Source organism: Leptonotus elevatus, chromosome 22 (genome assembly GCF_054856555.1).
Source record: "Leptonotus elevatus isolate MCC_2025b chromosome 22, RoL_Lele_1.0, whole genome shotgun sequence".
Classification (NCBI taxonomy): Eukaryota; Metazoa; Chordata; class Actinopteri; order Syngnathiformes; family Syngnathidae; genus Leptonotus; species Leptonotus elevatus.
Genome location: NC_141260.1, coordinates 1,546,649 through 1,570,776, shown reverse-complemented (window position 1 = coordinate 1,570,776; position 24,128 = coordinate 1,546,649). Strand labels below are relative to the sequence as shown.

The window sequence follows — 24,128 nt, the reverse complement described above, 5'->3', positions numbered from 1 at the left end:
CGAAGCTCTTTCAATTTTTCAAAGGCATTGTCCACGGTCTTTCCCCGTCCTTCGTACCGCCCCCGATTGCGGTCGACGATAGCCCGCACCCGACCGAACTTTGAATCCCCGGCACCGTAGAACTCCTCGTACGTTTTGAGGTTTTCAGACCTGAGCTCGGCGTCGTCTCTGTGGGGGAGGTACAATTTAAGATGGGTCCTGTAATACTTCTCAGCATACTTTTTGATTGAGAAGCGAGTGAATCTGATGACGGCATCTTTTCCAATCCGCTTCTGGATGAATCCCTTGCCGTGTGAGAGGGGAATGACATTCTTGCCCTCAGTCTGCTGACCGTAGACGACTCGGTATTCGGATGCGAATTCGGCGAGACACATCCGCTCAAACATTGCCGTTCTAGGTCTTGCCACATATTTGTCTGGCAGACCAGACATCCACACGTTGTCTGCGTCCGGATGCATGGTCCTCAGTCTACTCATGGGTAGACTCAATTTCACGCCATCCTCAGCAGTCTGGATGAAAACTACGCTGCGCGAGCACTTCTTCAGAGGGAGACTGCATGTCCGCGCCACCGCTTCTTGAGCGCTCACCTCTCTGTGCTTGGAATACGCCGCCATTATTTTCCTCATCTCGTCCTTTTTGTCGACAAGAGGCTTTGTCTTCAAGTTTTTGACGACAGACGTGAGGAACTCGTACATCTCGTGCTCCGGTTTGGAAATGTACGACATCATGTACATGAGACCCGCGACGTCATCGAGCACGTACTGAATATCCATGTTGGCGTTCCATGCCCGCAGCAGATGTGGGTTGTAAGCATTGATCCAGCTTTCCGTTGGAGCACGCTTCAACATGACAACCATTCCGGAGGTCAGATTAATGACGCTGTCCTTGTAGCTGTCCATTGTCAAATTGGCCTTTTTGAGAAGCTCCGGCAAGTCCTGCGGGACATCCGCGTCCATGAGGATCTCTCTGATGCGTTTGAGTTCTTCTTTAGCCTCCCTTTGTTTTTCGGTGAGGCGAGCCGATTTGGCCGCCTGCTTCCTATGCTGGCCTTCCACACTCTTGTCCGTTGGGACGTCTTCAGTCTCCGTCTGGAATGGCAACGTGATGGTGGTTTGGTCCGTCGGCAGTTTGGGGTACCCAAATCTGCAAGAAACGTTTCCTTTCCGACAAGACTTTGTGTGGTTTTTGCTGTGTGCCTGAACGCTGGTGACAATGTCGTGCAGTTCAGGGTCCTCAATCGGGTCTGGTATTTTGCAAGTGATGTACTTGTCGATGAAGTCAATGGCTTCTTGACAACATCTGGGGTCGGGTTCTTCGATGACTGGCGCACCCTTAATCCAGAGCAGCATGTGAGCGTGCGGACTTCCTCTGGCTTGAAATTCTACACGATAGAAGTGGTCTTCTACCGGACCGAGGGGCTGTGCAGGAGACAGGATGAATGCCATAAGAGCATCCATCCTTTTCTCAAAAAGGCGCATCACTGTGACGGGATTGCTGCGAAGAACATCGCATTTGGCATTCCAGTCGAGATGGGAAAAGTCCCCTTGTTCGCCTTGCTGTGCTTTGACTATTTCGATTACTTCGGGCCATCTCATTTCCGCAGCAGAAAAGGTAAGGAAGAATGTGGGCTTGCCCAACTGCCTGGTCATTGCATGGAGGTCCCTAAGGGCACCCTCCCAAAAAGCCGGCGTGCCTCTCAAGGGCTGCATGAAGCGCATCGCATGCTCTCTTTGGATGAGCTTCTCCAGTTCGTCTTTGTCCTGAAGCATCCGGTTTGAAATCTTCTTCCCATCCCAAGTGAGGGCTGTCCCCTTGCGGGCCTGAATGGACATGCTGTTGGTGGCCAGATGCGTTTCTGTCACAAACTGCGCAAAGAAAAGGTAACTTTGATCTTTGGCAAATCGAGTGTCAACGGAGAATAACCTTGCATTGAAATACAAACTGGGTGACAGCTTAATTTCTCTCGCCTCATCGAGTGAATTCTGTCCTGTTGGGAACTGAACGGGAAAGGCCATGGCTTCGAGGTTTGGCACGGCAAAAAATCCCACCGGCTTGTTTCCTTGGGCAGGAGCGATGCTAAATATGCCGTCCCCATATGACAGCTTTTCCTGCGCGATGTCAGGAGGCTGCATACAGGTGTCGAGTGTCAAGCCCGGCCTGAGCTCCTCTTTGCTCTCTTGGGGAGTCTGTTGCTCTTTGTTTGCGGGGGTGTCGCTGCTCTCTGGCTGTGCATCGGCCTCAGGGATGTCCTCTTCTCCTACCCCCTCGTCGTCCTCTTCTTGGAGACTTTCAAACTGAGCGCTTTCATCTATCGATACAGTTTTGTATTCTGCATGAATGCGTTTCAGTGTCCTCAGCGCTGCCAAGACATTTGTCATGTTGACAGTGTAAAAATGCTGGTAACCTTTGTACACAATGCGGCGCTTCAGCTTCACCTGGAGAAGCTGGGCCTCACTGCGCGGCCTTGGGAGGGAGTTCACTACGGCTTCCATCTCTGATGGAACGCACACCACAGAACCGTGTACGGCCCTTTGCCGTCCTTTGGGCAACGCAACAATCTTTGCAAAAGGGATGATTTTTGCAATTAGCTGTCGTTCAAGTACATTTAATTCCGACAGCTCTTCGGGAATGGGCGCCAGTGCCAAGTTATTTGCCACCGCCTGGGGTGGCATGCCACCTCTGAACAGATGGTTGTCACAGGTATGACAAATCCACTCCTGCACCCGTTCTTGAGGAACGGTACATGGGGCGGGGAAACTACAAGTGTGAACAAACTGGCCTGTCAAGCACGCAAGCGCCACATCAACATTTTTGGTGTATCTGGCTCGTTTGCAACGCTTTACTTGATTGGGGAAAAGCGCACGGTGGCACACTGTGCAGATATACGTCGGCCCATGCCGAACCCTGTCCCGGAAAGAAGCGATGGTGGCTTCCATTTCTGGATCTACGAGTGCCTGCTTCAATTCCACAGAGACGTCTACTACACCATTTGCCTGATCCTGCTCAATTTCCTGACACTGGGGAATGACGCGACTATATTTATTTTTGATTTTCACAGAACAATTTAACTTGTGGCGAATACGTTGCAGCGCGTTTGAATCACGCCTGCCCTTTTTGTTTTGTAAACAGCGCCTAATATGAGAAAGCCTGAAAGCCGAATCTTTTTGGTACCTCTCTCGCACGTAATTTCTCTTTTTACTTTGAAAATATATATCCTTTCTGTACCTCTCTCGCAAGTTATGTTTTCGTTTACCATGAAAAGAGAGGTCTTTTTCGTACCTCTCTCGCAAGTATCGTTTTTGTTTACTTTGAAAAGAAAGGTCATTTCTGTACCTCTCTCGCAAGTATTGTTTTTGTTTACTTTGAAAAGAAAGGTCTTCCCTGTACCTCTCTCGCAAGTAATGTTTTTGTTTACTTTTAAAAGAAAGGTCATTTCTGTATTTTTCTCTTATGTACCTTTTCATCAATATCTTCCGCTTTTGCTGAAAAGCAAGATCGTGTTGGTATTTATCAATCAGATATTGCTGCCGTTTTGCCTTAAAAGCAGAATCACTGTTGTATCTATTCTTCTGATAGAGCTTCTTTTTTTCCTTAAAGCACAGATCACTGTGATATTTAGAATTAGATGACAGTTGTCGTTGGCACTTACGAATGTGTTGACGTTTCCTATATAAATGTTTTGCACGCTGACTTTTACTCAATTTGGAAACATCTATATTAACATGCAGCAGTTTGAGTCCTTGCTGAGGTTCCGGAATATTTTGACTGTAATTAATTTGACTTGCGTGGCTATTTGGTACAACATGTACCGCACTATGTAGCTCTTGATTTGGTACAATACCGACCACTATTTGTATCGCTTTAGTTGGGAAATCACCTAATTCAATTAGTAGCTCTTCCTTTGCCTTTGATATGGTTGTAGTAGAATCCCGATGCGTGTTAATGGAACTGCCGTCAATATGAAAAGAGACTGGCACAAACTCATATGTTGCAAACCGGCTATTTCCTTCAAAAAGCTGACGCAAATGCTCAACCAAGCCACACAAGTGAGAAAAAGTCAACATAATTGCAGTTCCGTTTGGGTGTGGCAAGCCCACTTCAGATCTGGAATGTGAATCAAATAACCCAAAGTATCCTGATCTGTCACGGAATACTGCAAAACACTCTGGATTCACAATCAAGAAAGCATGAGTGACATTTTGTGACAAGCACTCAAGCTGAGCTCTAAGAGACAATCCCAAGTCTCTTTGGGAATGACCGTCATCTATGACATAACCAACGCTGAGCTCATGCATCTGTACATTATAGACATTGGTGTCCGTCATGACTTGTTTTGGCATCTCCTCGACAGTCAAGTGATCATTCCCAAAGTTATGGTCCAAAATCAATTGCTGTTTAGCACCCACGTAAAGAGAGTCCCCGTGTTCAAGCACTCTGTCAAGTTCAAGCGAATTAAACTGCAACCCCTCAGCATGGAAGGCCAAGAAAGTGAGAGCCATACAAGTACACTGGTGGTTGCGAGAAAAACTTGAGTACCTTTCATCCATCTGTGAATGTGTGGCCCTCACGGATAGCGTGCGTTGAGGAAGTCCCACAGCAGGATCCTGAAATGATTGAAACCATTTTAATTATCTTAAATTCTAACTAATATAATTTTAAACATTTCATATGTTCATGGTTAATGTTGTGAGTATAAAAAAATTACCTCAGTCCCAGGACGACAGGGAGATGATGGTCTGGAAGTGACCTCTGCAGGGGCTGGCCTTTCCTCTGGCTGAAACGACAAGCAAACAATAATTCTTTAACACACAGCACTTGTGTGAAGAGTCACTAATTTCTGTTTGTGATTTTAAGTAAGACTTCTCAGGGCTGATAAGAATGCAATGCAAACCTGGTGCTCTCTCCGTGTGCTCTTATGGGCTGGCCGCTGTCGTCTGTGCCCTGCGGTGGATGCCTAACAAGAAAGAGCAAAAACAAATAAATAAATATATATGTATATATATATATTTTTTTTTTTTTGCTTTTACTGCGAAGCATTGTTACTACAAGAATGGACAATTACCTATACTTTTTTTTTGTCATAAAGATAGATATGTAAACATAACGGGCAAACAAAAAAGGAAAACTGAAATACCTTCTTGTCCTTTGGAACCACTGGGCAGTCCTCAGGGCTGGAAAGATGAGCTGGAGACAGCTTGTCCATCGCCTCCAACATGGGTGGGCTGAACCAGAGAGGGTTCAATGGGACGTTGCACTGTAAAATAACAAAACAAACAAAGAAATAGAGAAATTGAAATTTAACATGTGCCATGGTAAAAGGCTGAATGAATCCATGATCACCATCACAAACCTGGAGAGTGCCCATCCACCCAGTGGGCCCACAGGTGACCTCAGAGTCCACAACCGAGCTGCTCTGAAATGACTAGTGACATTATTGCAACACACACATTCATTAAATGTAAGGTTTTCAAAAACATGTTAGGAGGTTCTCAAAAACATGTTAGGCTTGCGTTTACCTCCTTGGCCTTCCCGACGAGTGTCCAGTCAAAAGGGTTGGAAGGCTGAGGCGCAGTGACCTCACCCTTAACAACCACTTTTGGTCTGAACACTCGAGCTGGTGGCGAACGCTGAGGAGCAGCCGGTGCAGGTGGTGCAGTCCTCTCCATCCGCAGGTTGACGGCAGCCCACAGCAACCGCGCAAGCACCGACATCCCATCGCTGTCACTGAGGTGTACCTTCCAGACATGATCAGAAAAAATATTATACATCTACAAACATACTTTTGATAGGAGGAGCACTAATAAAATGTTTGTTTGTTTTTTGCAGCAACTAATGTACTTACCCCGTCTCTACACCACAAGTGAAGATGTGACAGCGGGAAGTGGCCAGCAACAGATAGGTAGCGAATACCTACAGTATCAAAGGAAAAAACATTATTAGCTCAAGAGTCCCCCACACCCCCCCCCCTGCTGAGACACCAATGAAATCAGATCAGGAGGTGACTTAAAGAAAAGTAGAACTTTGTGTGTGAAAACAATTTTCAACATGGAACGTACCCATAAGTGCTGCCACCCGGTTGTACTCCTGGCGAAGAAGGTCCTGCTGGGCCAGCTCGACGTTCAGACGAGGGGGGAAGTCCAGCACAACGACCTGCACAAAGTTTAAAACTGTAAAATATACATCTGGAGCAAGATGAACTTTCATTCATATTCCATCCTTCAATATTCATTAACTGTTTAACTACGGGAAAAGGCTGAAATGTATTTTAAACAGAACATATTTGACATATGCAAGTACATACTTGAAATTTAAATGTATGATCTATATGAAGGAAATGTGTGAACTTACGTTGGGCCAGCGGCTGCAGACGGTGTGCAAGAGCTGGCCAAAGTCAGCCGCTGCCTCAGCGATGGGGCGGCCCAAGTTGTTGCTGGGAGCCAAAATGCAGACCACCTCGGGTGACCGAGGCAGAACAGCATTCAGCACCTCAGCACGCAACTCGGAGGCCCTGGCACCCGGGGTGGACATCACGGCAAACGAGAAACGTCCCTCCGGCATCTTCACAACCCCATCGGCAATGGCTCGCAGGTGGGAGTCACCAACAACCAGGACAAACTATTACAAAAGAAAAAAAAAAGTAGTAATTGAAAAAAGGAAAGAGGTAATTTAAAAAAATAGACACAAATGAAGGTTGTTAATTTGTTATAAAGGCAGAGTTGATTATACAACATACCGTGTTGTCCTGGTTCAGTGCTGGAATGACCAGTTTGTGCCTCCGCCCAGTCACAGCTGAAACTGGCCATTCCCGAACTCTGTGGCGCCAGCCAGTGCCTCTGCCTAAAATGATGCACACACAGAATACCATGTCAAGTCTCAACTTCAATTGCTGACAATGCACAGTACAAGTACATGTTCCACTTTGAGTGTAAATGAACCTGCAAAATATTGGAATTGTTTAAAATAATCGATTGTAAAACTGCTGCAAAAGCAATTAAAATTATGACTGACCTGGTACCAGAGCCTTGGCACAAACAGGGGACACCTAAAACATAAAGCATAGACATTACACAATTGTAGGCATGTGCAGTCACCATAATGCAGAGTAAATAGCAAACATAGGTTAAATTAGTTTCAATTTAAATTGACCAGGTATTTTGTACATACAAGTGATGTTAATTCAGGCCAGGTTTATTCATGAAATTCTTAATCACAAAAGAGATTCAAGGACTTAACTGATACTTTTGTTTGTGTCTGAAATACAGTCACAATTGCTCAATTTTGCTAGAATTTTCTGATCAAATACATGAGCAGAAAGGCAGCAGATTGTACCAGATTAGATTATAGTATAAAGGAAGCATATAGAAATATGTTTTTGACAAAACAATGACATACACTGTTTAGATAGACATGAAGTCTAAAACAAAACATTAGATATTAAATATAACCGTCTTAGTTATTATTTACATCTGGTCTATGTAACTTAAAAGAAACCATGTGAAATATCTGTCTATCTATCCGGGCTCGGCATCTCACAAATTTGTGATCAATGTTAGTGAGTTCATTTTTGACATCAGTAAAATTTTTGAAATCTTGTAGAAAACAGACTTCATCACAATTAAATTCAGAATTAGTTTGACATGAATAAAGCAATGCACAAATATCGCTCAGTCATACACTCTATATTTGTCAAACTATGCCCTGGTGAAGACAATCTTGTGTTGAAACATGTTGGTAGTCCATTTTTAATAAAGGATTTTTTTACATTACTATTGAGTGTCTTGAATACACAGACTGCTTTTTACATTTTTCTGCTTGACTCTATATTTGTAGCCGGAAATAATGTGTATTGCACATTAACAAAGTTAATTGCAATTTGCCTGCTGTGGAACATACCTGGTGGGTAGCCACAGTAGAGGTATGCGGTGGGGAGCGGGCGTCCACAGTGGCGAGCCGACTGGCTGGAGCTGAAGTTCGGACTCTGGCCTTCTAAATACACATTGCAAATGTTTAGGATATTAAAAAAAAGTGTAATAGTAATAAAAAAATGATAAACTGTTGCTAAAATATGGCGTGAAACTCGTACCTTGTTCACTGGAGACTGCATCGTGGTCCCATCACTGGTGGCAGAGGGTGGGGACCGAGGCTGAAAACAAAATATACAGCACATTGAGGACCTAGCAGTGTGACTCAAAATAACTCAACACAGAATACACCACCGCCAAGTGCAGAATTGAATAGAGGCAAAGTACCTGCTGGGGTGCGATGTTTGGGCTCAGTTCCGGAGCAGCAAGGTCCAGCTTCTTCCATCGGCGCTTGGTTGCCTCGGAACGCTTCCCCTTCCGCGGCATGCTGCTACAGCAACCTTTACTGTAAGCAAAAAGAAAAGAAAAAAAACTTCCCAAGACAAAGTCAAAAGTAAACTGGCAGTAAAAAATAAAATAAATTTAAACACAACAAAATAGTAAAGTAATGATATTTGTAATGTGCTGTTGAGTGCAAGTTGAGCTGTATTTGCGTTCTAGACTCTGTGATGTAGATCTTATATATGTATTATGTTGTTTGAGGGCAAGATGGAAGCAGGTAGATGAGGTGGAAGTCCAAGGCGGTGCTGAAGGTTTGAAATCCAAGTATCACGGTCAACAGCTTTCCAATTCGCACAGTGCTCAGCGGATCGCTAAAAGATTCAAGATAAAATTTGTAGTTAATCTCAGATGTGTATGAAACATTAAAAATGTACATTGAGTCTAATGAGGCAGTGGTGTCATTGTAATAAAAATAAGAAACCGTCATCAATTGAAGTATAGTAACATCACACATTGTATAGTTCATTGATTATAAATAATGCAGAGCCTTGAATAAATCCTCAACAATAGAAAAAAATGGATCCACTATAGAATTCCTTGTTTACTTATTAACAAAGAAAACGGTATTGTAATAACATTGTTACTTTTTTTTTCTTTTAGATTAATTTCCATGAGGTGAAACGGTTTGGCAAAATGGATGGATATTCTGGATGGCCGTGAAAAAAACGATCGCTACAGAAACCAACGGTAATCTTTCAAGGGGGAAAATAAAGGCAGCTTTGACAATTTACAAATGTGTGCTGTAGTCAATCAATGAAGGTCATTTAACAGTGTAAAATACTTCCAAAATCCCTCATCGGCGCCGCTCCGCGACACGGTCGAGCAGGACACGCCACTCAACAACCGACGCCCCCCTCCCCCACCCCCACCACAACGACGACAGAATAGACAAAAACCTTACTGTATATTGTAGCAACGAGGGATATATACAATTGAGATTTAGAGCCTACTCAAACTTTTCTTTGTTTTTGTTTTCTTTTACTGCACATTAAAACCTTAAAGTGAGATCTGCTAGCTCTAGCTAGCGCTAGCAGGTGTAGTTAGCATGTAGGCTACCATGTCTAGCACTTAACTTTACCTATCTTGTTAAAACAGCAGCCGGATAACACAACGTTCAAATATGGAGGTAAATATGGTGCAAAACTAACTTGTGCAAAAAATTTGTACCTGTAGAAAAAAGTCTAAATTTGTATCTGTAAAAGTCGTGATTTGTATCTGTAAAAAAAATGTGTGCCTGTAAAAAAACAAATTTGTGTCTGTAAAAGAAATTTGTACCTGTAAAAAAAAAATGTGTATTTGTAAAACAAATTTGTATCTGTAAAAACAAATTTGTACCTGTAAAAGTCATGATTTGTAATCTGTACAAAAAAAAATTTGTACCTGTACAAAAACTATAAATTTGTATCTGTAAAAGTTGTGATTTGTACCTGTAGAAATGACAACTTGTAGTCAAAGAAGTCGCCACTAGGAGTCACAAGTGGGCTTTCTGCTGCTGTTCAGTGACGTGAGTTTTGCCCCATTTGTCGCGCTACAAATGGAGCAAAACTAATTTGTACTTGTAGAGCGCCGTGATTTGTACTCGTAAAGAAGGGGGCGGGCTCTGGTGTAATGAAGGGTTGTCTTGACCAATCAAGTGAGAAGGATTTGAGCGGATTGGAGCGCAACCTCATTGGTTTAGCGAACGACGGTGGCGGGACTCGCGGAAGGATACAAGCAGGACACATCGTCGCCAACCAACATACATATTAAGAATACTTCAGTCTCTTTTGGTTTTTGCTATGACAAGGTAAGTATTATGTTACTTCATCATTCTTTCAAATATTGACGATGGTCATCCAACCTGTTTTTATGATTAGCATCACATATTTAGCTTTCTAGCTAGCTGGCATTTGATTTCATGCTAAAGCAGTCTAGTCATTATCGTCATTTCTGGCGCCACGGACGTAATTGCATCTCATGCTTTGGAATATTGTGGCTATATGACAACAATGAACAACTAAACTACTTCATTATATGCCAAGAATGGTGCAGTGCGCTGCTCCCCTGTGTTGGTTAAAATTGTTATTTCTTGTATTAGTTAGCTGGCTAACAAACGAATTCATGTAGCTCACATATGCGCCATTGACAGGTACTGGAGGGAAGATGCACCCAATCGATGTTATGTATGTACACATTTGACTCCATAGTGTTCTTTATCTTGTTTTGCCTTCTAGAAAAATGACCGATCAGAGCAACAGCTCTTCGCTGCAGCAGCAGGTGAGCGGAATATCGCTACTGTCTTGACATTAATGGTGTGTTTTTTGTTATTATTTCTTCCTGTTTGCATAATAATGTAATCAATAATAATGCACATTACACACGACCTATACAGAGTGTCCCAAAAGTCTCTTTACAATTATAACAATTTTGAGATATTTTAAGTACCTTCATTTGTGTGAGGTTTTTTTTAAACTTAATTTAATAGACCTCTATATGGGCATCATCATTTACACCAAGCACATGAAAACGGTACTCGATTTGTTGCCATGTTTGCTGCAGGTTTACCATCCATCAACACAGTATCTGAAACAAATAAATTCAATATGAATGAATACTTTAATTAACAAACACTGGTTAAAATAAAACAAATCTGTTTAAGACATCTCAACAACTGCCTTTGTAATATATTGTTTTAAAAATTGTAAACATGTTATGGACACCCTATATTTCTCTCTAGGAACTGCTGCTGAATCTTTTACTGGCCCGACTCCATAACAGACTATCAGCTGCCCTTGGGCGTGCCCCTCTGGACCTGGACTATCTACAATTTATCATTTCACAGGACATGGTTTTACTGAGTGCACTAGCTAACCAAATTCAGATCCCTCAGCAAGTGTATGAAGCCCTTACTGATGTGCATGGTCTACTCTCTGCCCAAGATGAAATGGAGCTTCATGTAACGGTTCCTGTGGGGAGAACAAAACCTGGTTGTCCAAAAATTTTAATATGTAGGGAATATGTTTCGGAGCTCCTCAGCATAGGGCTATCTGCAGCGTACATTGCCAGACTTTTAGGAGTTTCTCGGTGGACGCTGCAGAGAAACATGAACAGCTGGGCTATGTCTGTTAGGGCCTTGTACGGTCAACTGACTAATGATGAGCTTGACAACCTGGTGTCACAAACACACCACTGCAACCCACATGCTGGGTACAGATTAATGATGGGATTGTTGCGGGCACAGGGGCATCGTGTACAGTGGCAGAGGATTCGTGCATCGATGCATAGGGTTGACACAGCAGGAATTGTGCTGAGAATGTCAGCATTGAGGTGTGTTGTTCGCAGAACATACTCTGTCCCAGGCCCAAGATCGCTGATGCATATAGACACAAACCACAAACTTATAAGGTTGGTTATGTTTTTCAAATCAAAACATATTACCTGTACATGACTTAACTATGTGCAAAAAAGTGATAATACCTAATGTTTTTCTTTATCTCAAATGTCATTGAAGGTACAATATGGTGATATTTGGAGGAATCGATGGTTTCTCAAGGAAGGTATAAATAATTGGATATTCCCTTTAAACGTCTAAACTTTTTGTCATTGAATCAGGCATTTCAATTGTGATTAGTTGTTTTTTGTTTTTGAAGACCTTCAGATTGTAGTACTAGTTTAGGATGGCTACCTCAGAAATCGGTTTCATTTTCTTTGGGAGCACCTTTGCATTTGTATTCTTCAATGGTAACATAATAGTACTGTAATACTCTTACTTACAGTCATTTTAGTTGAAAAGCTTTAATTGCACTTACAGTAACAAATCAAAACTCCATCATGTTACCTGTGACTTTATGCTAAGACTTCGCTGGCACTCTTTGTCTGAGAATTAGATTACATGTTTTCTTTGTTGACATTTTATAAAGACTCATTTCTTATGGAATCTCTTAAAACAGATGCAAGGTAGAGAATGAGATATTCTCAAGTGCCATTACACCAATTTCATTGAGTATTATTGTTGCATTTTACCTTTTTAAATATAATCCTGTTTTAACTACTACATGACTGTTAAAGGTTATTGAAATTGTATTTGTTAAGAGCTTTGAAATTGACACTTAAAATTGATATTGTTATTGTTAACGTACTTTGATCATTTGAAAATAAAAAGTACAGTTGTTTGAAGTCACAATGGGACAATTCCATTCTTCTCACATAGATAATGTATCTTGCTGTTGCAAATAATAACAGAGCCTCCACAACCCTTGCCTTCTTCAATGAAGCTGTTGAGAAGTATGGCTTACCTCAAAGGTTAGTCAGACATCATCACCTAGCCTATCCTACCCTTAATAGTGTAAATCTACCTGTTCTAACCATTGACTTGTTTTAAGGTTTTCGTTTCAGTGAAGTGTAATGCATAATTAATAGGAGTTCTCATTTTTGTTACATTTTCTTAAGGGTTCGTGGTGACCATGGGGTGGAAAATGTGGATGTAGCCCAGCTGATGTTCTCCACAAGAGGAGTTGGCAAAAACAGCTTCATTGCAGGGAAAAGTGTGCATAATCAGAGGTACTTTAGAAGACACTTCATTTTTATGGAACTACCACATTCATAACCTTGTAAGTTTACAGGGTGAGTAAAAAAAGAAAGAAAAAAAGAATACGCCAAAATCTATGCAATATTAAAAAATAATAATAACAACAACACAGAAAACTTCCGGTTAGACACATGTAAATACATTCAAATTATTCTTGTTTTTGAAGTGGTTAATGTGGCCACCACCAGCACGGGCAACATCTAGCCTATTTGAAAAAGAGAAAAGAATGAACTGAATGAAAACTTCACTTAGCAGTCGATGGCTGTAATTGGCCTGGCAGAACCTCTGTGTGTGTGATTTTATTTTTTTCTTCTTGTGGTGGTATGTTAAAGACAAAGTTTATGTTCCACCACTTCCATCAAATATCAATTACATGAAAGACCAAGTAACAGTTGCAATCAACATTGGCAACTTACGGTTGTCTTTACTGCCAGTGGTAAACACTAACACTTGTAAAACCTAAAAACTTGAAGCTATTTACGACACAAGTCCAAGCTACAGTTTTTCATTTTTGCAATATCGCATGATTTTAAATTTTCATTTGATTTGTAGCTTTATAGGATATCCCCTTGAGATGCAACATCTAATTTTCAAAGGTGACATTCCAACACATACAAATAGTAATAATGTACAAAATAAAGGTAAAGAATTCTGCTATGTTCTTTTTTTTAATCACCCTTACTTTCTCATTACTTGAAATTAATGGAATGTTTGTTTCATTTATGAAACTGCATTAATCATTTTAAACTACTTTTTTTGTTGATAACAGAAAAACAACCATTTGCCATTGAAATGCTTAAATTTAAAAGGATTTAGAACAATTCAAACATGCTCTCAAAAATGATTAAATAATTATTTGGATAGCCAAGTAGTTGATTAATTGTTGCACCCAGTTGCTTGTTTGTCCAAATATGATTCACTCTTTTACATGGTTTAAAAGGTTATCTATATGTCTTCTTTAATTAAAAAAAAGGGGGGGGGGGGCACAATTACATTGACATTACAAAATTGAACGTCTTTGGCGAGATGTCTACACAGCAGTCACTTGCCTCTACTATGCTGCGTTGCACCAAATGGAGGAAGATGATCTCCTGGACCTGTCCAGCAGTGTTCACCTTTTCTGCTGCCATTATGTCTTCATTCCTCGCTTACAAGCCCAGCTTGATGTTTTTAAAGATGGCTGGGACAGTCATCCCATGAGCAGCGAGGGAAATCGTACCCCGAACCAACTGTGGCACATGGGACTGCACTATAATGTACAAGAGTCTAATGATGTTGTAAGTACTTTTAAAAAATTGGTAAGCAAAACTTACTTTAAACAGTAGACAATGAATTGTTTTTCATATCAACTACAGGATTTGAACATCCCCCTGATAAACTGGGAGAGTAGTGGCCTTGTGTCCAGCAACACCGACTCTTGTGTCTATGTGCCTGAAACTGACTGCCCTTTGACACCTCAAGAACTGGCTGGACTCCATGCTGCTGTGGATCCAGCAGGACCTTCTACACGCATGGGAGTAGACCATTATTTGGCTGCAGTGAACTACATGCACAGTATAAACTATGTGTAGGGTCTAGCCAAGCGCTTCTGGGCTGTTATTTGTTTAAAACTGCCTGCACTAAATTACATTTTATAATTTAGTGCTATATATTGTCTTTTCGTACAAATTGACAATGAACTGTAATAAGAACCTATCTAGCAAAACATCAGAACTACATTATTTAAAGTAATGAAATAAAGATTTTGATCTATACCAAACCAAAACCAGTATCAGTTGTGGCGATGCAGTTCTTTAAATGGTCACTGAATTCTGTGTAATGGCTGTAGTGGCCAGGTAACTTTAAGTTTTGGAAGCATGTAGAAGATGTGGGATGTTCCGCTCTCACCACCTCCACTTTCATATCTGGCATGGGTATCTCCCATCCCACCCAGAACTTCAGGAGTCTTTTAAGATTCTCTTGAGACTCTAAAAAAAAAGGAGAGAAAAAAAGTGGAATTAAGTAACAATAATCAATTAGATAACTGTTTTTATAATTTAATTTAAGTCTTTTTTTGAGAAAAAAACAGGTTCTGCAACATCTGGGAAAAAAAGTGATCCCTGCTAGAGGATGATCATTTAAGAAAATCAAATCACAGATGTATCTATAAATTAAAATTCTGCCTTGTAGCAATATGTGTATGCTTATGCTTAATACTCATAATACAACTTGTGTTCATAAACAAGAAAAAATGGTTAAAAAAACCTTGATTTTCAACCACATTTGAAAATCTGCATTTATGCATTACAAAATGTGCACAAATATCAACATGTAATTTACCTGTCCTCACAAACTGACGCAAGTACCCCATTATTCTACATCTACAGTCAACGGAGTAACCATCTTCATCGTCCAACCCAGATTCCTCAGGCCATTTGATTAGGTCCAAAACAACCTAGGACAGCAAATGAGACAATCATTATGGCACCATAGTTGGCATTGAACCAATTCATTCTATTTTACAATTTTCTCTCTAATTTATACATATGGTCAATCCACACATGTGGTGTTAATTGTGTGAAGGCTGATGTTGTGGTCTCAACAGCCTAACAATGAAATGTGTATCCTGCTGAGGAGAACATGTGATTGTTGATTTCTCGTCAGACTTTGTTCAAGGTTGGAATTGTTCACTGAAAATGATTCCAAATCAAAATTTCCTTGGAACAAGGAAAAAACATTAAAAATGTTTGCATAACTGAACATATGATGACGAATATTCAATAATATAACCCTAACCCTAAGCAAACACTCTCCCTCTCATTTGGATATGGGCTTAAAGGTTGTATCTAACTGTGCGTCAAAGGTTTGCATGCAAGGGACTGTGCATGTAGCGAGTTTTTCTTTGTTGTCAGTTTTTAATTATTATTTATTCTAAGGTTGCAAAGATGTTCTCAAGACACTTGCAAAGTATATTTACGGCACCAAACATTCTATGTAAATCGCAAAGGAATAATGAACATGTTGAAATTTCTTTGCGAGTGTCTGCCACACAGCGGCTGAAATGAGTTTCTTCCGTTGGGTGTCCGGGCTTTCCCTTAAGAGATTTGGTGAGAAGCTCAGTCATCCGGGAGGGACTCAGGGTCGAGCCGCTGTTCCTCCGCGTGGAAAGGAGCCAGTTAAGGGGGCTCGGGTATCTGGTTCGGAAGCCTCCTGGACGCCTTCCTGGAGAGGTGTTCCGGGCATGTCCCACCGGCGGCAGACCCTGGGGACGACCCAGGACATGCTGGAGAGACTATGTCTCTGGGCTGGCCTGGGAACGCCTTGGGATCCAGCCGGAGGAACTGGTTCAAGTGGCTGAGGAGGTCTGGGCTTCCCTCCTAAAGCTGCTGCCCCCGTGAATCCGACTCCGGATTAGCGGTAATAAATGGATGGATGGGTGGTGGGTCTGGCAAACATCTTTGCAACCTTGAACTAACCCTAATGAAAAAATAAATATTTTTTTGTTTTGCCAGACTGTCACATCAAATCAAAATTGATATAGCTCCTTTCATACATTACATTGCAACTCAAAAGCGTTGAGTGAGTAAAACATCCATAGTACAGCACAAAGAAAACCCTAACCTTCCCCCCAACATGCCCATGAGCAGGCTCACTCAAACTCGCACAACCTTTAAAAAAAAGTGTAATTAAGTTATCTGGTCAATCTTGACCTAATGAATTCCGTTTGCATTCCCATAAATTCCAGTTAATTCCCATGCAAAAAAAATTATTTTGAAAATTACAGACATTTTAGAATCCTAGACATGCTTCATTGAATACCTCCACACTGCACTCAGACTTTGTTTCTGTTGGAAAAACTGATGCCACTGCATCGGGTCGAGACTCCAATAACAGCATAATGAGGGTTTCTTTTAGTCCTTGCTTCAGCTGTTTGAGTTGGCGGGAGTTTCGGCCGAGCACCTTAAAGTATCACATGGGTGAGTGAGGTATGGATGAAGGGACTCCAAGTAAATATATACATGCAGTAAATTCATTTCAATTATTACTCTGTGCACATTCAAACACTGGTCTGTATATATTGCTGTACAGCCGATCGCCCATACACACCGTGCAAGCCATTGAAGCCACAGGGCGACCATCTTACCTCTCCCATCCTGAGAGAAGACTACTATATATACTATAGGTATACATACAGATTAGACATATACAGCTCCTAGGCTCTTAGTGTCGGGCCGGGAGGCAGGTGTGGCAAGGTGGTCACAATTTTTTAACAAGTGGACACTGGACAGTATGTGCTGCTTTGACGACCCCTTTTTTCTTTTATCGCTCAGTTCTTTAGACCCCAATATTAGATTTGGCAGAGGCATCTTTTGTTGAGTTAGTTATAATTAATTTATTAAAAAATGTACAATTTTCCTCCTACAACCCTCATTAAGCATATAATGTATACATGTATTTAAGGCAAGTTGTAAAATGTCTGAAGTCCTCTTGTTTATGTTTAATAAATTTATAAACATCGTAAATCAAATGTTCTCCAATTTCAATACGGTAAATATATTCGAGGATCGTGTGTGACATAATGTTCATTGTGACATATTGTGATGGCTGCGAGATATCAGGAGGGTATAATTTGATGCTCAAAGCCTGGTTTCCAGTTGATGCTGACAGGGTTTGTGAGGCTCACTTTATTACCGGTAATTACTTGAGCCTATAGATTTGTTATTTGGAGAGGATTTAAAAAACGGAGAAATCGAGTTTGTGCAGTAGCTATAAAAAAACACTAAGTCATATTTCTTTTTCAGTCTTATTCAGGTGTTCCAAAGCATGATCAACAGCCACCCTGACTTGTTCCTCGCCTTGAAATGGGCGATATTGTTTGACGTCTCATCTATACAGCGCGACTGAGCCCGCTATCATTTTCTGTCACACAACCAACCGCGCATGCGCAAACATTTTTCATCAAAGATCCTCCTATAGGATTGTATGCCGAGAAACATTTCTTGAGAGTAATAATATGGAATTGGCCTATCGGCTATCCAGTTACATATACAGAGGTAATGTGTAAAATGTACATTTATCAAAGCATGATATACTGTTAGATAGGAGACACTTAAGTAGGACAACTTTTGATGGATATAACGCTAGTCAGCCACACTTACTGCATGCTGAAGTAGATTGTGAAGGAGCCAGGTGCTGTTACTAGCCGTTAATATAGGCATGTCCCATGCCAATGCCAGGTCATTAACAGCCGTTGTCTGACACTCATTGAGTCCTCTTTTTTCACTTGTTTCTTCCTTTCCAGCAGATTCTTGATTCTCAAACAGCTTTAAAAAGAAAATACCGCACATTTATTTCCAATAAATTACATTTAAAAAGTAAAAGTATAGTCCATATTTTTTCATTGAATGACAATGTTTTCCAATGGATAACCTTGCACTTTACCGTACTTACCGGGCGTATGGTCTCCCCGATGTCCATGTCTGCCACATCTTCTAACATGATTGTCGCTGTCTGTGGTGATTTACCAAGCAACACATGAATTACTGCTGGGCTAATACCTAACAGACAAGGGCCCCCATGAAGGAAAGAATGCCCAATCATTCTTCCTGCCATGACAAACAGGTCATTCTGTGCAAATACTTGGGAAGTGGCAGGAATTAAATGATCTGGTTGGCCTTCAAACAGCACAGTGCCGCATGCGGTTCCTATAAAAAATTAAAAAAAATGTTAATGGGGTTTGCCATTTTATGTTCAATACGGTTATAATAACCACATGATTGCAATTTCCTGCCTATGATTGTGTATTAATCTTTAGATTGACAGATTTGTCATGTGTTATGGCTATGCTGTCTGTTGTTAGTTATTCATAGTATAGCTGAATGATAACTTGTATTTGCTGAATGATTAATTTACAATAATTTGCAATATAATCACTGACCATAACTAAAGCTGTCTGCCAGGATGGTGCACGTAATTCCTTCATAAGATCATGAGTCAATTATCTAACATTTATGTTCTATTTTGCCTTGCAACTTAAACAAACAAACTTTAGTGGAGTTGGGCCAGTGTCTTTAGGATTCTTTAAGACCTACCGCAATCAAGTTTGAAACCATGTTGTAACTTGTGCATTATCATACTGAAGAAGTGTCTGTTAACCCCTTCTCCAATGGCCACATCTCCTAAAAACACAAGCAATCACATCCATCTTTCAGGTCATGGGTTTTCTGGCCTTCAAATTTGTATTTTTCATGTTTTCATATGTTCATGTGGGATTGCTGTTGTTACAGCATTGTACTCCCACAATAAAAATATTCATGCAACATGCAACATGGACCACTTTCGTGTCATTACGTATTTTGAATGACTGCCGTAGCCACAGTACAGTGATGCGAAGATAACTGTCCTTCTGGCAGCACTTGTACGACGCCTTCAGCCACATCTCCATGCAAATGCATCAGTTTCCAGGGAGATAGGCTACTCAAGCTAGCTGTCTTAGCGGTTGTTCATAGAAAGCTTTAAGTGTGAACTTAAAAAAGAAAAGAAAAAAAAATAAGTTTAACAAGTACATTACTACATTATTGTAATTTTGGTGCTCATGCGCACTAACATGCTACTTATCTGCACCCCTACAAATATATAAAAAGCAAAACATGTTACGAATACAATACTCAAAAACAACATGTTTGAATTGAGGTTTGTTTACAGCACCTTTTAGTTTAGCTTGAAATGGTTTGGCCCAATCTATATTGGGAGTCTTGTAAAAAGTGAGGATTCTGGCTTCCTGGTCCATTATGTCTTCTCCAATGTCTATTATTATTTTTAGGTATGGCTTATCTTCATTGGTTTGCAGACACTGCCTTCTGTACTGGTCAGCTGCTAATTCCGGATCCACTACGTTTTGCCATGCTGTAGTAACACACAAAAAATAGAAGAAAACAACTGTTTATTATAATTGAAGTTGTAATTTAAAAAGTAATGAATTGCACAACATTCACTACTCTACAAATTGTGCCTATAACCAATTTGTAGAATAAACAAAGACATATGCAAGTCTATGACAAACTCAATAATTGTAATTCGATTTTTGGTGAGATGGAAAAAAAATTACAGCACTGTAATGAATATTGGCATTTTAACATCTTTCAATGTGATTGTTTTTCTTAACTTTCACCAAACATGTCATTATTTATTCATAAATTTTTTTAGACAAATACTAACGCATCTCATCCATTTCATCAGGTCTGGACTGTAAAAGGGTATTGTCTGTTGAGAGGGTCGCTGTTGATGTCGTTATATCAGGTGATGAGCAGATAACTGATGCACCAGTGCTGCTTTGAGTCATGTGGTCACTCGGCATATATGATTGTGCAGAAGTGGAGCTACCACATGGAAATCTTGAAAAAGATTGAATGAACACACGTTTTAGCACACATATTAAGAAAAAAAAAAACATTTTATACAGTTTGATTATCACACTTGCATCATCCAAAAAAGAAAACTCATACACAGTGGTCATGTGTCAAATTATGTACAATTTTATATCTTGAAAATGTACCTGACGATTTACATGAAGAAATTTACGCTTTATTTATATATTTTTTATTTTTTTCTTAAAGAGCTCAGTATTGTTCATTCGGAAATGTCATCATCATTGCTCTTTATTTATTTTTATTTTTTTATTTTGTTTGTGTGTGTGTGTGGGTGAGTATGTGTATGTGCGTGCGTGCGTGTATTTGTTAGCTCACCAAAAAAACCTATTAGAAAAAATCTCATACCGTTCACCTAAACCGAACACCGCCGTCAGGAGACCCGAGGGGACCAAAGAAAACCAAGGAAGGTGAAATCCAGCACCGACCAGGCACCACCCACCAGAACTCCTCCCCAACCCAAGAAACATCCAGACCCCAACAAATCCAAAAAACATAAAATCAGGGAGGCCTCAAGAGACCGAAGGAGAGACCGAGAAAAGGAAGGAAGGACAGACGAAGCCGAGTGAGATCCACAGACACCAGCCTCCACCGATTCAATGACCTGAGGAGGAAACAGATTGTGTCTGAGTTTCGGTAGATGCTGGTGTGGTGGATCTGGCATGCTTGAAAATCTCCACCAAAGAGGGGAGCCGTTGACCCCTGCCGGAACAGAGCAAGCGCAACACCTCAGGGCCCCCCAGGCCGCGGCAGCGCCAAAGGACGACCCCCGGGCCCCGCCAGGACCACCGGCCGAAGAGCAATCCCAGGAGCAGGAGCACCCCCCGCCCCAACACGGCCCGCGCCCCCGACCCAACGCAGCAGAACGGGGCACTGCAGGCCCGCCAGGCACCCCACCGGCCCCCAACCCCCGCACCCCCCACGAACCCCCGCCCCCCATCCACCCCAGCCACCCACCCCAACCCAGCCCCAGCCGCCCCCAGGTCCCCAATCCCCCAGACACCCCACCACCCCCACACCCCGCAACCCCCACCACCGCCCCCCCCAACAAAGCCCCCCACCCCCCCCCGACCCCACCCCGACCAACCGGCAGCCCCCCAACCCCCGACCCCCAGCCCCCGGGGACCACCCGCACCCAGGCACCGGCGCCGAAGAGGGGCCGGACAGCGGAGCGGAGAGGGCAGCCGCGCCCACCCCACCCCCCGCCGTGTGGAGGGACGGAACACCGGGGGCAGAAGGAGGAGATGGGGGCACCGGAGGGCGGCCGACACCCCCGAACCCCAGGCCCAGCGGGGGAAGGCCCCGGTCGTCACCCCAGCGTTCTTTGTGAAAGTTAACCCCTGTTACTGAGTCCGCCAGCTCGCCGACTGGCGAACTCTACCCCTAAGGGGAAATTTACGCTTTACATTTCAAGCACCATTATAAGTAATAAATTAATTGTAGTATTTTGTGCATATTCTCATGCAGTTTTGATATCTCTAAATTTACGTCTGTCATACCTGTCACCACATGAACTTGCATGGTGTGCAACAATTTCCGCAGGAAATATATTTCCACAAATTGGACAGGAGTCCTAAAAGTACCAAGCATATAGAGACATGGTTTCATAAAGTAGAAGTAACATAACTGTTGAATACAATATAGAACAAAGTATAGCAGATCATGACATTTGAATAAACACACTACTGTTACACAAATACACGGATTGCTTACCTCACTAATTACTTCTAAATCATGTTCTGCTGTCGGGACCGTTTCGTCTTCACAATCATCCTTCGTCTATGGAAAATATGGAATCAAATGAATAGAATTTTCATAAGACAAACTTGACAGTTCCACCGAAAAAGCCAAATGTTCATAGACAGGTGCCTGTGACAGGAGTTTAAAAAAGAAGTAATTTGACAAAAAAATTGCTATGCTTAAAATGACTTTTATCTGTTAACCCTGTGATTTTTAACAAGTGTGCGGTGAGAAATCGTCAGGTTTTCTAGTGGAAAATAATCAAATGTCAATTACTAGTTAATAAAAAAAAAAGTATATTTTTTTATTGATTTATAGCAACCAGCACGTATAGTAGCAGATATGGGCAACATGCCACGGACTTCCAACTTCTGTAACGCTGCTCAATTGAACGTTGCCGTTGATAGGTGTGAGTGTGTAGGCCAGGGTGTCTCAGTTCTCCAAAGCACTTCGGAGAACTGAAACACCCTACACACGAAAACAGCATAGGTGTCTGACTTACTCAATGCTGACTGAAAAAGAAGTGGGTATACTCAGTATACCCGCGTATACCCTGGACTTCACCACTGGGTGTTATCAAGGGCTTAAAGTTTTTAAAAAAATCCTGAGCCTGAACTTTTCCAGGGAGCGGTGGTGCAGTGTCCAACATGCCGATTCGTTGTTCGACCGGCATCAAGCCATTACTATTTGATTTGTCGCCGTGGATGGAATGGGCATTTGGGAAACTCATTAAATTCCCAATTGGCCAGTCCTCCCCAAGCGTCAGGTCATCTCTTTCATTATCCATTTATATTATGTATGGTACAGTATAGCATCCCCTCTAGTGCTGCAGCTATCAAATATTTAGGTATACAAACATCATATGGAAAATTCTATTGAATAATCAGGTATTTGGATTAAATATAAATATTTTCGCACGGTGAAAGAACAATTATGAATAAAGAAGACAATAAAAATATATTCCCACTTACTAATGATCGACCAACTTTCATTTCTAGATAATCAACTTTTTTGTTTTACTTAAATTTAAATTGTGCTTAACAGCACATTATTTTCCTCTCTAGAAAGTTTGGGAGATTTTACAAAAATCTCTCCCCATGGATTGAACTTCCGTTAAATATTAGGACACTTTCATCTCTACCCACTCTTAAAACACACTTACTTACCTACTTTTTTTTCATTTAATTGACTTATTCATTTACCCGCTTAAGATAATTATTGATTTTTTTGGTGATATTTTTGTTTTACCTCTTTACACACTTTTATATCCGCTGTCGCACACACTTGTTTTTCCCACGGACTCTTAGAAACAACCCCCAAACACTTCCACCTTGCCAGCGCTTCTGCAGAGCGTGAGAGCGTGCAAACGCCTGACGTCACGCTCAAGGTGAAACCTTACGTTTCCGTCCCGAAACCGTCATCATTATTTGACAAAACAGGAAAAATAGGGGCAACAGCCATTGTGCCACAGTAGTGCCTCCTGTCCTTTAACATTTTTCTTAAGCATGTGTGGGTGATAAATATGGTTGTTTTAACACTCCAAAATTTGACATGCGCCTTTAAGTTACGTGAACTTCCTGCCACGCATATTCAGCCAACATTCAGCCAGTCACGAATGTACGTATGGATGTAGGCCGTGTGCCTCACAATGAACTGAAATAATAAGTAGAGCCATTATCATTGGCCAGTAAAGGAGTAGTCAAATACAACAAAAATCAAACCAAGTGCAGAGTAGACTGAGCTTTGCACTATATTAGAGCTGGGTACGAAAAGATAGCCCTTAGACTACAAAGATAAAGGGAAAAAATGCTACCACAGCTGAGCAAATGTAATAATTTGATTTTATCTATTAGGGAAACATTTGTAAAGACAACTTACATGAGCTCTACAGGACTCAATGTGGACCTGGATCAGGGGCAATGGAACCATCTGGCCACAGGTCATGCATCCATTTTTGGGCATTTTGTTGAACTCAGCAGCATCATACGGCAGTGGGGTAGTATCTATTTCTTCTTGAAGAGGGACAATGTACAGCACATTTTTCCCATTGTT

The 24,128-nt window shown here is 41.4% G+C and overlaps 1 long non-coding RNA gene across 1 annotated transcript; it reads right to left on the bottom strand.

Annotated features, from left to right (window-relative positions):
• Positions 1-4,704: 4,704 nt before the first annotated feature.
• LOC147155400 (uncharacterized) lies at positions 4,705-5,406 on the bottom strand. The gene is made up of 4 exons (XR_015092263.1): positions 5,351-5,406; positions 5,135-5,254; positions 4,892-4,954; positions 4,705-4,774 (listed from the first exon to the last, which is right to left on the bottom strand). It is a non-coding gene; the product is annotated as an uncharacterized LOC147155400 (long non-coding RNA).
• Between the last annotated feature and the right edge of the window lie 18,722 nt (positions 5,407-24,128).